The sequence below is a fragment of the Martes martes genome, assembly GCF_963455335.1.
Source record: "Martes martes genome assembly, chromosome: 2".
NCBI classification, from domain to species: domain Eukaryota; kingdom Metazoa; phylum Chordata; class Mammalia; order Carnivora; family Mustelidae; genus Martes; species Martes martes.
Window position 1 is genome coordinate 160,472,368 of NC_137889.1, and position 13,568 is coordinate 160,485,935.

Below are 13,568 nucleotides of genomic sequence, written 5' to 3' on the forward strand. Positions count from 1 at the left end.
CTGCTGCTTGATGAGTGTTAGAAGGGAATTCTGGATCAGAACCACTGGACGCCGGCACATGGGGGCTGGGGTGGAAGAGGCCCGCCTAAGTATAGTGTGGGCAGTCTAAGGGAATGCCTGGTTTGTATGAAATTTTATGTTCTTGTGTATAAACAAATTCAACCAAGGGGTTTTTTCTGCTTTATGTTGGTAGTACTTACTTGGCGTTAGTACAGTGTTCTATATTTGTAAATTCAACAGAGAATAATTAAGCTGTAGAAAGCCACAATAATTTCTGTGTTGCTTCATTTCCATGTGTAGAGTTGGGCATTAATATAAGTTTTTTAAATTACCCATTCATTACCTTACTAATCTTGTAAGACTGGTGTTTTCTGATTTTAAAAGTAATATCCTCCTTATTATAATATAAAATGACTCATGATAGAAAAGTATAAAGAAGAAAAAGAACAGCAAGCAGGTTAAATTCTACTGCCCCAAATAACTGTTTTTAATGTTTTGGTTCATTTTCTGTCAGATTATTTTCTCTATATTGATATATATTTACATAATTGAAAACATACCATATATGTATTTAATTTTATATCATGCTTTTCTCTTAATATAAGCATTTCTCCAACATCATTAAAAACCTCATGAACATTTTAGTAACTATAATATGCCATTGTATGAATTTACCATAATCTTTTTAATTATTCTTTTATTAATCATTAGGCTGTTCCTGATTTTTGATATGTGAAATACTAGGATTTAGTATTTATTGAGCACTCAATGTACTAGCTGCAGTTCTAAACTCAAATGTATATTCTCATATAATCTTTACACCCACCTTGTAAGGTAGGTACTGGCTTTTGTTTTTGTTTTTTTTAATAATCATTTTACTGATGAGGAAACTGAGCCCAGAAAATTAATAATGTGCTGAATGTTACATAGCTAGTAAGTGGTAGTGTCAACTTCTGAGTCATACCACATAAATTCTAATCAACATTTTGATTCCTTAGAATATATATTTTGAGAAGTATGTAGGAAAGCCTAAAGAAAATATATATGTATGTATATCTAAACATCCAGTTTTACATATAAAACTCTACCTTGTTTATACCTTGAGTATAACTTTTTAAGGTTTCTTATCCATATAGCTGTGTTTATAACCCCCCCAAACACCCCACCAGAGTGTTTCACACTGTCACTTCTGAATTACCATTTGGTTAAAACTGCTAATTTAATTGGTAAATAATGTCTAGTATTGTTGGAAAGTTTATTCATGTTATGTATTTTTCATTTCAGTGAATTGTCTATTCATGTCTTTTGCCCATTATGTTCCTGGGGTCCTAGTGTTTTTTGTCTTTCAAATGTAGCTATTCTTGTATTCTTCATTTACCAACTAAAACAGTGATTTTTTAAAAATTATATTCGTATTTCCATGTTTATTTTTAAAAGTAAGCAAAAGAAAACCTACATATGTTTTAGCCTTAATGATCTCCTATTTATAGGTCTTAAGTGGTATTTCCCAAAAAACTTACAGATAAGAGACAATATTAGAGACAATATTAGAATCTTATTCAACAAATATTTAATAGCCTATCACATACCAAGCATCACAATCATCAGCTCTGTGGGTATAGAGACTAATGTGACCAGTACCTCCCCTAAAGGAACTCCTTCCTCAGTATCTAATAGGGGAGACAGGTCCAACAAAATGTCTTGTAATAAGGACAGTGATAGAAATACAAACCAAATGTTGGGGAGATGGGAGGTAATAGGGAGAGGATTTCTCTGCAGCTCAAAACTAATAAATCAAGGACAATTAAATGGTGCTAATTTGCTGAGGACGTGGAGAAATTTGCTAGAGCTGTAACAGGCCCCAGGGCAAGTTAGTTTTAGGGTTTCTACCAACTAGGAGTCTAGTTCCAGCAAATGAGCTTGCAGTTACTGAGGTCCAGCAGAACAGCTTGTAATAGCTGGGAGGGTGTGCATGGTGGTTATGTTATCAGAGGGAAATAGCATTTGAGCAATCTCGAAGCCCTGATAGTACGGATAAGATTTCCCTCCGCACATCCCAGGCCTAAAACAGGGTAGTCTCTGTTGAAAAGATTACCCACCTCAGACTTACCTGGGTAGGCCTGATCCTATCTTGAATCCCTTGGCTTCATGCTAGCCTTCAGGATTCTACCCCAGTCCCGTGATTGAGCTTTTGGGAGGTTATCTGCAAGTGTCTGCAGTGGCCCTTACAGGAACCCGTCTCCGGCAATGTGTGTGGTAGGCCCAGATGGGACATGGGAGGGAGGCCTCAGTCCAGATCTTGATTTCTTACCATGTGAAGGGAGTGAGACAATGCCCAAGATCCTTGCCTGAGTTAAAGAATTTTATCTCCATTGTTCCGATGGTCCAGTTTTTACTGGATGTGCTGCGTTGTCGTCATCAGCCTCCAAAAGTGACAGCAACAGGTTCAAGGTATGGCAGACAGTTTGCAGTTGTGTCCCAGGGAGACACAGTCACTCAGCCATTCCAGATCTTCAGTTCTTAAAACAGCAGCAAAGCATCTGTTTCTGCTTCCCACACTCCCCTGGCTTTGCCTTGCTAGATTCTAGTTCCTTGTAAAAGTCAGACTCTCGCAAGTTTCTTAACTGCTCAAAATGGTTCCTTGTCTCCAGCTTCAGACTGTAACATTTTAGAGTCTTAGTTTCAGGTGTATGTGATAGTGATTCAGTATTTTTGCACATTACAAGCCCCATGATAAATATAGTTGCCATCTGTCATATGAAGTTATTACGGTATTATTGACTATTTTCTCTATGCTATATCTATTACGTCCCATGACTTACTTCATAACTAGAATTTTTACCTCTTAATCCTCTTCACCAATTTGGCCTACCTCCTAAATCCTCTTTGCTATGATAACAGTTTGTTTCCTGGATCTGTGAGTCTGTTTCTGTTTTGTTTGTTCATTTTCTTTGTTTTTTGGATTCCACATATAAATCATATGTTACTTGTCTTTCTGGCTTATTTCACTTAACATAATACCCTGTAGGTTCATCCATGTTGCAAATGGAGAGATTTCATTCTTTTTTTTTATGGCTGAGTAATATTTCACTGTATATATATGTTTACCACATCTTCTTTATTCATCTTTCGATGGACAGTGGGGTTGCTTCCATATCTTGACTATTATAAATAATGCTGCAGTGACCATAGGGGTGCATATATGTTTTTGAACTAGGGGTTGTTTTCTTTGGAAATACCCAGAAGTGGAATTGCTGGATTGAACGATCTAATTTTAATTTTTTGGAGGAATTTTCACCAATTTCCATTTTCATTAACAGTGTTATGGGGTTCGCCTTTTTCCACATCCCTGCCAACACATGCTATGTCTTGTCTTTCTGATAATACTTAGTCTGACAGGTATGAGGTGATAGCTCTTTGCAGTTTTAATTTGCATTTCTCTGATGATTTAGTGGAGCATCTTTTTGTATATCTGTTGGCCCTCTGTGTGTCTTCTTTAGGTAAAATGCCTATTCAGCCTATTTTTTAATCGTGTTATTTGTTTAATATTGTGTAAGTTCCTGACATAGGTTGGATATTAACCCCTTATGGGATATATGATTTGCAAATATATTCTCCCACTTAGTAGGTTGCCTTTCCGTTTTGCTCATGGTTTCCTTTGCTGTGCTAAAGCTTTCCCATTTTGCTTTCAAGTAGTTGTGTGACATAGCAGCTGTCCTAGTGTTGTAGTTCTGTTAAGATTATCGTGTGTGTGTGTGTGTGTGTGTGTGTTTAAAGATTTTATTCATTTGACAGACAGAGATCACAAGCAGGCAGAGAGGCAGGCAGAGAGAGGAGGAAGCAGGCTCCATACTGAGCAGAGAGCCTGATGCAGGGCTCGATCCCAAGACCCTGGGATCACGACCCAAGCCGAAGGCAGAGGCTTTAACCCACTGAGCCACCCAGGCGCCCCTCATGTGTGTATTTTTAAAGTACAGCTTCTTTAACTGAAGCGTCGTGGTTCTAAAATTTCCATGTGAGCCAATTCCCCACATGTGAGAATGTTATCTGCTGAAATACCCTTAAGACCTCTGGTCCCTGAGATGTGGTCATGCCAGATTCTGTGGAGATCGAAGGGCACCATCCCTTAGGAACTAGAAGAGGTTTCTAGGGGAAGAATGTGGCTTGTTTTGTTTTGTTTTTGAAATACCACCTGTTCAAGTTTGATTCTCCTTGAAAAGGCTTTCTATTAACTCTCAAGATGTATATCTGTAACCAAAAAGTAGAATGATAAGAAATTACAAGAAAGGGGGATTGGATTGGAAAGGATAAAATAAGCCTGGGTGCAACCAGAGGTTATGTTTGAACTTTAAAATTCAGAAAATGAACCTGGAAATAGGACTGAGCATAGGACCTTGGGAAAGGAGGGGACATAGGGAAGGAAAGGATGCATGTATTGTCAAATCACCAAATCTTGTTCATTTAATCCCTGAATATCTCTGCTAATGCCCCTGTCTACTCCCCTGGGGCCTTGCCTTCTTAATTTCTAATTTTATTAACTTCCACAAGCTAACTGACCCAGCCTCACCCTCTTTCATCTTCCTGTTGGTGAGCTAAGCCACATGATGGATTTTCTCTGATTAAAATCTTTCTATGCCTTTCCATTGCCTGTAGGAGAAAATACAAACTTAACAGAAACTAGTGAAAGACCTTGATGTTCTGGACCCTGCTAATTCTGCCAGCCTCAGGGCTCGCCATCATGGACATAACCTAACCAGTTAAGCAGAACTTCTTACAGCTTCCCTGCCCGCCTCCTTGACCATGCAATGGCTGGTGCTTTTGCCTAAATGTCTTCTCCTTGGGCCGTTAACTCTGAGCCTTTAACTCAGCTCGGGCATCTCCGGAAAGTCTCCCCTACATGTCCTCAGTGTGGATGATATCCCACTTCTGTGAAGGTCCGGAGCTTTACTGTGGCACTTGTCACATCATATTGCCACCACCTCCTAACTGGTTTGCCCAATAAACCAAACTGCTTAAGTGCAGGGAGTTGGCTTTCTCCAGCTTTGAATTCCCAAGGACTGGCCCTGTAGGCGCTAAATACATTCTACACCCATTGAATGAATAAATGACGAACATTATTGCTGCTGTCAAGCTTCAGACCGCTAAGGGTATTCATACATTTAGTGATGAGAAAAACAGTTCCAGACCATTTCCCAACATGATTCAGCAACATGTGCTGTATTTCCATTGTCTTCTATGGAGATTCCAAGGAAGGAAGAGATCAGAAATGGCACGGAGTAACTAGTACGCTCTCTTTGCAAAACATATTTATGCAGCTGGGCCCTGAATGATGAGTGAGGTCTGAAGAAGCCTAATAGGAGAAACAGATGCTTTTCCTTCCAGGCTCTGCTTAGGTGTGTGCTTTGTGTAGTTAGCCTGTCCTATATGGAGCTCGGCCCCCCTCCTGAGCCCAGCATGTAATGGCTGTGCTGCCTAGCTGGTAATTAACGTGATTTCTGGTATTGTTAGGTCTTACTCTTTCAGTAATTGTAGAGTGAGCGTCCATCATGTGCTGAGTGCTGGGCGTACGGCAATAAGTAAGATAAACATAGTCCTTACCTTCTTGAACAAACCCATAAATGTTTACATTACTATGTTATTAGTGCTATGAAGGAACAGGTCATGGGGCTATGTAATTATTTAATGAGGGTCAGGAAGTGCAGCGCTGAGGAAATGACATTTGCACTTTCCCCTGCAGATTCTGTAGGAAACAGACAAGGAGGAGAACACGTTTCTGAGTGGTGGTGGTGGTGGTACCAGCATGTGTAGAAGGACTTCAGGAGGGAAAGAATCGGGTGGGTTCTGGAAGCAGAAAGGTTAGTATGGCTGGACTGTAGCAAGGGAGCAAGAAAACAAATAATACAGCATATGTTAATTAAAAAATTAATAAAAAAAGAGAAAGGGGCAAGATCCTGCAGGGCCTTGCAAGCTGTATTTAAGGTTTTGGACTTCCTCCTGAGATTAGTGGGAAGTCATTGAAAGGGTTAAGCCTGGGGGAAAATCCATCTCTTGTATTTATTTTATCTCAGGTGCTTCCAGATAGTTTGAAGGGTAAACACACTGGTTGATACAGCCTTAAATTCCCTCTGAGCACCTGCTGCTAAATTAGATCCTCAGTAAATATTTAGCAATTTGGTTTCCAAATGGTTGCAGACAAGTTTAAGGGTGAGGGTGAGTAGAGTATTTCAGGGGACGAGGAAGGACTCTTGGCAGAACATGGGGAGCAGTGGGAAGTGAAGTTAGCATAGTGGTCACCCCCTTCAGGTAGAGGCTCTCTGGGAGCCAAATACAGGGGCTGAAACAGCAGGTGCTTATTTTCTCAGTTTCGGAGCCTAGAAGTCCAAGATCAAGGTGCCAGAACGGTGGGTTCTGATAAGAGTCTTCTTCTTAGTCTGAGGACAGCTGCCTCCTTGCCGTATCTTCACATGTGGCACATGTGCACATACGTACCCACACACACCCAGAAAACATGCCTGCCCTATCGGATTAGGATGCTGCCCTTATGACCTAACTTTTGCTTATTTACTTCCTTGTCGGTTCTGTCTTCAAATATAGTGATATTAGGAGTCAGACCTTCAACATATGAATTGGGGGGGGCATAATTAAATGTGCAACGGATTTTGTAGTGTGAGACCACTGAAGCAGGGATTGTCAGCCAGGGTGTAAGTCAGTAGAACTGGAGCTTTCTCAAGCTTGAGATATTTAAGGGACTGGTGTTGGGAGTTTCTGTTTTGTTTAGTACGAAGCGAGAGACTCAGAGTCTACATTTTTTAAAAATCTTTCTGCGACGATTCCGATTGTATCAGGAAACACTTACTATATCTTTCATTTTATTCCTCGCCTATAAACCAAGGGATGTCTCTCATCTCCACATTGGGGAAATATCCCATTCCCTCTTTCCACTTTCTCTGAGCCTTCCCCACCCCCACCCCACCCCCACCCCCAATTAGAGAAACTCGAGAGAACCCAACATTTCCAGGCCTGCACAGGAGAAAAACCTTTTCATTTTCTTGTACTCCATACTATTTGTCCTGCCGTGACCGACGGGGATGTTAAACTAGCCACCATCTTCCATGTGGTTGGCTGGCAAGCCGATTTCCCTTTTCCACAGTGGATCACAAGGCCTCGATTTGAAGGAAGGGAAAGTGGGAAGCACAATTTTAATCTCAGAAGTCTGAAGAGGATTGCATTTAGTTCCAAGTGACAGAAAACCCAACTAACCAACAGTGGCTCATAAAATGAGGGGTTTAGTTTTCCTCATACAACTGGATGTCCCGGGGTAGCCCACTGGTCAGAGACTGGGCTCCTCCACTCCCCGTGCACTCCTGGAGTCACGTCATGGCCCAAGATGACCATGTTACCTCTGGTGTCGCCTTCACGTGCCAGGCGGGAAGAAGGGCAACGGCAACCCGGGGGTGCCCGTTGTCACTACTCACCTTGTGAAGAGCTTTTCAGGAAGTCTACCCCAGCAATTACCTTTTTTAGCTCCTTGGCCAGAGCTATGCCATTTGGACATCCTCAGCCAGAGAAACTGGGAAATAGAGTGATTCTGCATTTATACATGCATACGTGCTGCTGCCCTGAAACACAGTTGGGGTTCCACTGATAAGAAAGAAGGACGAAGTGGATTTTGAGCAGGGCAGGGACATGGCGAATTCTCACGTCTAACTCTTCTCCAGGCGGAGGTGTGTGTGGAGGCAGGGGGTGTCACTGATCACTTGCCTGACCCTGAGAGAAATATTAAAATATTTTGAGTTTCTACCATGTGCCGGAAGCCATTCTGGGTGCTGGGAATACAGCGGGAAACAAAACAGGCAAAAAGACCCACCTTGGGGCTTATGCTCCAGTAAGGGGTACAGCCAACAGAGGAAATGTGTAGCACATTGGAGGGAGGTAATGAGGAATGTCTGGGCGGTGGTGGTTGAGGAGGTGGGTCGCTGTGTTCAGGTGAGTGTTCAGGGGAGATCACCGCAAGCAAGTTGGCATCCCAGTAATGACATGGACGAGGTGAGGGATGGAGTCGGACAAGCACCCCAAAACCTGCCTCTGAAACAGAGCCGCGGGCGCAGCAGGTACGGAGGCTCTGGGTTCTTTGTTGTGCTTCTGAGGTTTGTTTCATGGATTCTAATATTTGTATCTTAATTTCTTCATACGGACATCAGTATGTGTGGTTTTGCTGCCTGTGAAAGGGCAACTCTGTAGGGGTGCCAGGGGCTTTCCTCCCTCTTTGGAAAAAAGCAAAGTGCCCGAATGTCCATCTGGAGAAGTTAAGTGCCTTTTCCCTCATCTCTCCGGCTCCCGAGTCCCGTTTTCTTACTTCTTTACTCTGGGAGACTACAAGCTGCTGTACTTAAGAAAATGGACTTTGGAGTCTTGATAGCTTCTGAGTATGAGCCTTGAAGTTTTCTCTCTCTGATACTGGGTAAATAACTTATCCCCAGAGCCTGTTTGGCAGTGAAGTTGGGACGCAAATGCCTCCATCCTGTTGTGAGAATTAGATGATGTGTGTGGAGGGCACCTCTCGGTGTCTCTGCCCTGTCCCCTTCCTTGTGATCTCCAGCCCCCAGGCACATGGCGCACCTGGGGAAGGTCAAGGCTGTCCCTATGAGAAAGGACTTACTCTCCTAGCGTGTGAGAGCCTAGTGTCACATTTATCTTCCTTCAGGAAGTCACACTTACCAGCCTGTCCCTGAGCCCCTCCCCATAGTCTTTTGAGAGGTAACAATGAGACCCCCAATGACCTGAATGCCAGACAGCGATGCTGCAGACACTGTGAAATCTTGTCATCATCAGGGGCTGTCCCCTTGGGGACTCCATCCCTGCCCTCTCCCTGTGTCTCTCTGGTGCTGGCTCCTTGTCACAGAGCCTCGTCTCTGGTACCATGCCCTTTCTCTATGGTCATCAACCACATCCTGGCTTTCTCCTTGTGTTCTCCTCCCAGAATGTCACAACACATCTCGGCAGTCGCATGGGACTTGTTTCCACACGTCCCTGATTTCCCCACCAGAAGTCCCACATAGAGATTAGCAGAGCTGCCTAACTTCCTTTTCAGCTCTGACTTCCAGGTTGTTGCAAACAGGCCCCCTTTCCCACTTCTACCTGTGACCTCTCAAGTCCTGACACTGCTTTCACCCCACCCACCATGCCACCAAGCCCTCACGTAACCCACGGCTTAGTTGGTATGAACATCTTCAACGGTGTGTCCCTGAGCCTATAAGATTATGTATGTATACAACTCTCCCTTCCTCCTTTCTCCCCCATCAGAGGGAACGTTTGTTATTTTTCTACAAGAGTCATCCAGCCATTCCTGTTTCTGAATTTTGTGCTTACCTGCCTTTCTTGGGATTGACTCATTGCCTCCTCATTACTGTATCTTTACTATCTCTCTTGCCATGGCATTTTTAAAAATTGTGAAACAGGCTCAAATCTTTGTTATCTTAAGAGGAAAAAAAAAACAAAACCCATAACTCTTTTTAGCTTTCACATGTATCTTACCCAGGCATCTAGGAAAGTAGTCCATGATTATATACCTAATTTTTAAATGGATCTATGTCAAAGATTTATTAAATGAATTAATGAAGGATTCAGGAGAATGGTAAAGCTAGTTCAAAGAAAATTGAAAAGACTAGGTATATAAAGTAATGAAAAGCATGCTAAAAGGAGATTGCTAAATTACATATAAAATAAACTATAACTTCTGGGTTATATATTTTCATTTGTATCTCTTTCATTTTCTTTCACATTGAACAAAAATAACGTACATGTCTTCCCATGTTTTATGAGTTAGCATCTATCCTTACAGAGTTAAAAAAGATCCTAAATAGTAAATAAAGGTGCACAGTCCTAGAGAATCAGAATAAGTCGGACAGGCCTGCTAGACACTGTTCAACACAACACTGAAATGACAGGCAGAAATCTCTTTGCCCACTTCCAGGTTTTGGACATTTTTTCTAACAACCATTCCTTGTGATCATAAATAACCCCTGAGGGTTATTCTGGGTGGACATTTTTTCTAACAACCATTCCTTGTGATCATAAATAACCCCTGAGGGTTATTCTGGGTCATTAAAGCTAGTTTCATTTTACTTTGTTCTGATTCATTAACTCATTAACATTGGTGCAGCAAGACGTGTTAATATAGACATACATTTCCTTGAAGTATGGTCAGCAAATCCAGTGCCCTGTGGTATTAAACAACCACTGTGGCCAGGAAAATCACCTTCTGTTTGATGCCATGGAATCCAGTATCGTATTTTCAATTGGTTCTATTATTCCAGAGAAATTTTTATTGCTCTTATTTGCACTCATGTTCTGTGGCTAGAAAATCAAACCCGAGGAATTTATGTCTACCAGTTTTGCCTGGAGTGAGTACCTGCAGTCTGCTTTTACAAAGTTGATGCTTCTGGACTTAGAGTCCTGGAGATCAAGACTCCGGCCCCTGCCATATTTGGCAGTTGTCCAAGCAGTGTCCGCTTAGAAGTCTATATCTATCCCAATGTTCATAGCAGCAATGGCCATAGTCACCAAACTGTGGAAGGAACCAAGACACCCTTCAACGGACGAAGGGATAAAGAAGATATGGTCCGGATATTCAATGGAGTATCAGAAAGGATGAATCGGAAAGGATGAACACCCAAATTTGTATCAACATGGATGGGACTGGAAGAGATTATGCTGAGTGAAATGAGTCAAGCAGAAAGAGTCAATTATTATATGGTTTCACTTACTTGTGGTGCATAAGGAATAACATGGAGGACATTGGGAGATGGAGAGGAGAAGTGAGTTGGGGAAAATTGGAAGGGAAGACAAACCATGAGAGACTGTGGACTCTGAGAAACAAACTGAGGGTTTTGGAGGGGAGGAGGGTGAGGGGATGGGTGAGTCTAGTGGTGGGTATTGAGGAGGGCATGTATTGCATGGAGCACTGGGTGTGGTGCATAAACAGTTTTGGAACACTGAAAAAATTTTAAGACTGTACCTATGAATCCATTATCAAGAGGCGAGAGTAACTTGTCCTTGAGGCTCTGAAGATGTGTGTCTTTGTTAAACACCTACTTTTAGCCTGTAGCTTTTAACAAAGTCTTCAGGGAGCATGACAGGAAAGCCAGAAGTTGACAAGATTGTGTGGTGGTGGCTTTATTTATTTATTTATTTATTTGTTTAATAGGCATCAACAGTGTGAAATGGAGGAGAGAAAAATCATCTGTAAGGGTGAGGTTGTGAATAACTATTTTATAAGATTTGGATCAATGTTTCCCAACTGAGGATAAGAACATATTCTAGGCAGTGAGGACATTGACTCTGGGACATTCCTGAAGTGTACAGTCTTGGAGGCAAAAATTAGCTTCTGTAAGGCTGAGCTTCTCCTTTCACTTGACAGATCTTTCCATTTTAACTCTCAGGTAGCTCTTACCTTTATTTTTTCCCGTTGACTCAATCCTTTGCCCTTTTATCCATTGTATGTTTTCTCTGAGAAATGTCCTCTCTTTTGGCTTGGTATCAAGTGTCCTAAATTAACAAATTGTATTTTGGTAAATCTTGCCCATTCTCATCATCTGCCCCTGGACATCTCCTCTTGTATGTTTCAGAATTATTGAAAAGGGAATTCAATCTGTTTAAATTGCAACTTAACAGAACTTCCATTCTGACCCTGATGGAGTAACTTATCTTTCATAAACAATGTAGAGCAAGTCAATATATATGAGGAAGTTAGTTTCAGGCATTAAAAAACAAACAATGTCATACTGTTCTTTGAGAGAAGGGGAGCATATCAAGTAAACCACACAGCCAGCCAGCTCTCTTCCTGGGCCACTTTTTGGACTATAGTGTGGTGTAATGGTGTATAGGGGCTTCTTGTGGGTTCTTAGGTGAGAGCTGGGTTGTATGTACACAGGGTGAGGCTTCATTAAGGCTTAGGAAAGTGTGGCTACTGATGGGCCAGCAGTTGTGCAGTGCTGCGAGACATTGAATGTAGGCCAGTCCAGAATGGAATGTGTTCAGTGAACACTGGGCATTCAGTTGAGATCTCATAAAGGCCAAATCTGGGAGTAGGAAATGTGCCCTAGATCAGGGATTGGGAAGTTATGGCCAAATCTGGCCTGGGGCCTGTTTTTGTGTAGCCCATGAGCTAAGAATGTTTTGTTTTTTACATTTTTAAAAAGGTTGTTAATAAGCAGCAGCAAGAGGAGAATAAAATAGAAGAAGAGGAGAAGGAGGAAGAAAAGAAAGAGAAGAAAAAGGAGATAGAGACCATAAATTGCTCATGAGGCTAAAATATTTATTACCTGGTCTTTTACAGACATGCCCCCCCCCCATAATAAAGGCCTCATCCTGTAATGAAGAATAAATTTGAAATAGAACTCCCCCAACAAGAAAAAAAAAGCAAGCCAGAGAAGGAGATTTGCCAATAATTAGCTGCTTTGCAGAACATAACTAAGCTTTTTTTTTTTTTAAAGGAAACAACATAATCCAGACTCCTTATATCACTCACAATGTTTAGCATACAATGAAACATTGCCAGACACATGAGAAATTTCCTTGACCTCTGGTCAAGGAAACAATAACTAGTCAACAGAAGCAGACTTTGATAGGATCCAGACATTGTACTTAATAGATAGGCCTTAAAACTGCCATTGTATATATGTTCTGAAACTAAAAGGAAAAGATGTACACAATAAGTCCACAGATGGGAGACCTCAGGGAAGAAATGGGCACTATAAAAAGGAACCAAATGGAAATTTTAAAACTAAGTTACCATATTAGAAATGAACAGCTTACTGGATGAGTTTAACAGTAAAGTGGAGACTCAAAGAATAGGATAAGGAGCTTGAAGAGAGAGCAATAGAATTGCTCTGAGGAAAAAAAGATAAAAAGACAAAAATAAACAGACCCCTCAGTGACCTATGGGAGATTATTAGACTGTCTGTGAAGAGTCCAAGAAAGAGAAGGAGTGGGGTAGAAAAATACTTGAGGAAATAATATCTGACAATTTCCCAAGTTTGGTAGAAATGTAATTACTCATCTAAGAGCTCAGTAATCCTAAGCAAGTACAAAGAAAACTACACTTAGACACATCATAGTTATCCTTCTAAAAACCAAAGATAAAGAGAAAATCTTAAAGACAGCCAGGGGGAAAAGAATCAGTATTTACAGAGAAATAGTCATATATCTGACAGATAATTCTCACAGAAAACAATGAAGGCCAGAAGACAATGGAGCAACAGCTTTATCATTTTGGAAGAAGGGGGGAAAAAACCTGTCAACCAAGAATTCTCTATCTAGCATGAGTATCTTTCAAAAATTAGGATGAAATAAAGAGATTTTCAGATAAATAAACCCAGAAAATTTATGGCAAGCAGACCACAATAAGAAATGCTAAAGGAGTTTTTTTTAAGCCTAACAAATAATGATATGGGTGGAAACTCAACATACAGAAAGTAATGAAAACACTAGAAATGGTTAATAAATGGGAAAATATAAACTACTTTCTTTAAAAAGTACATAACGCTTTAAAAGAAAGGTAACATTAT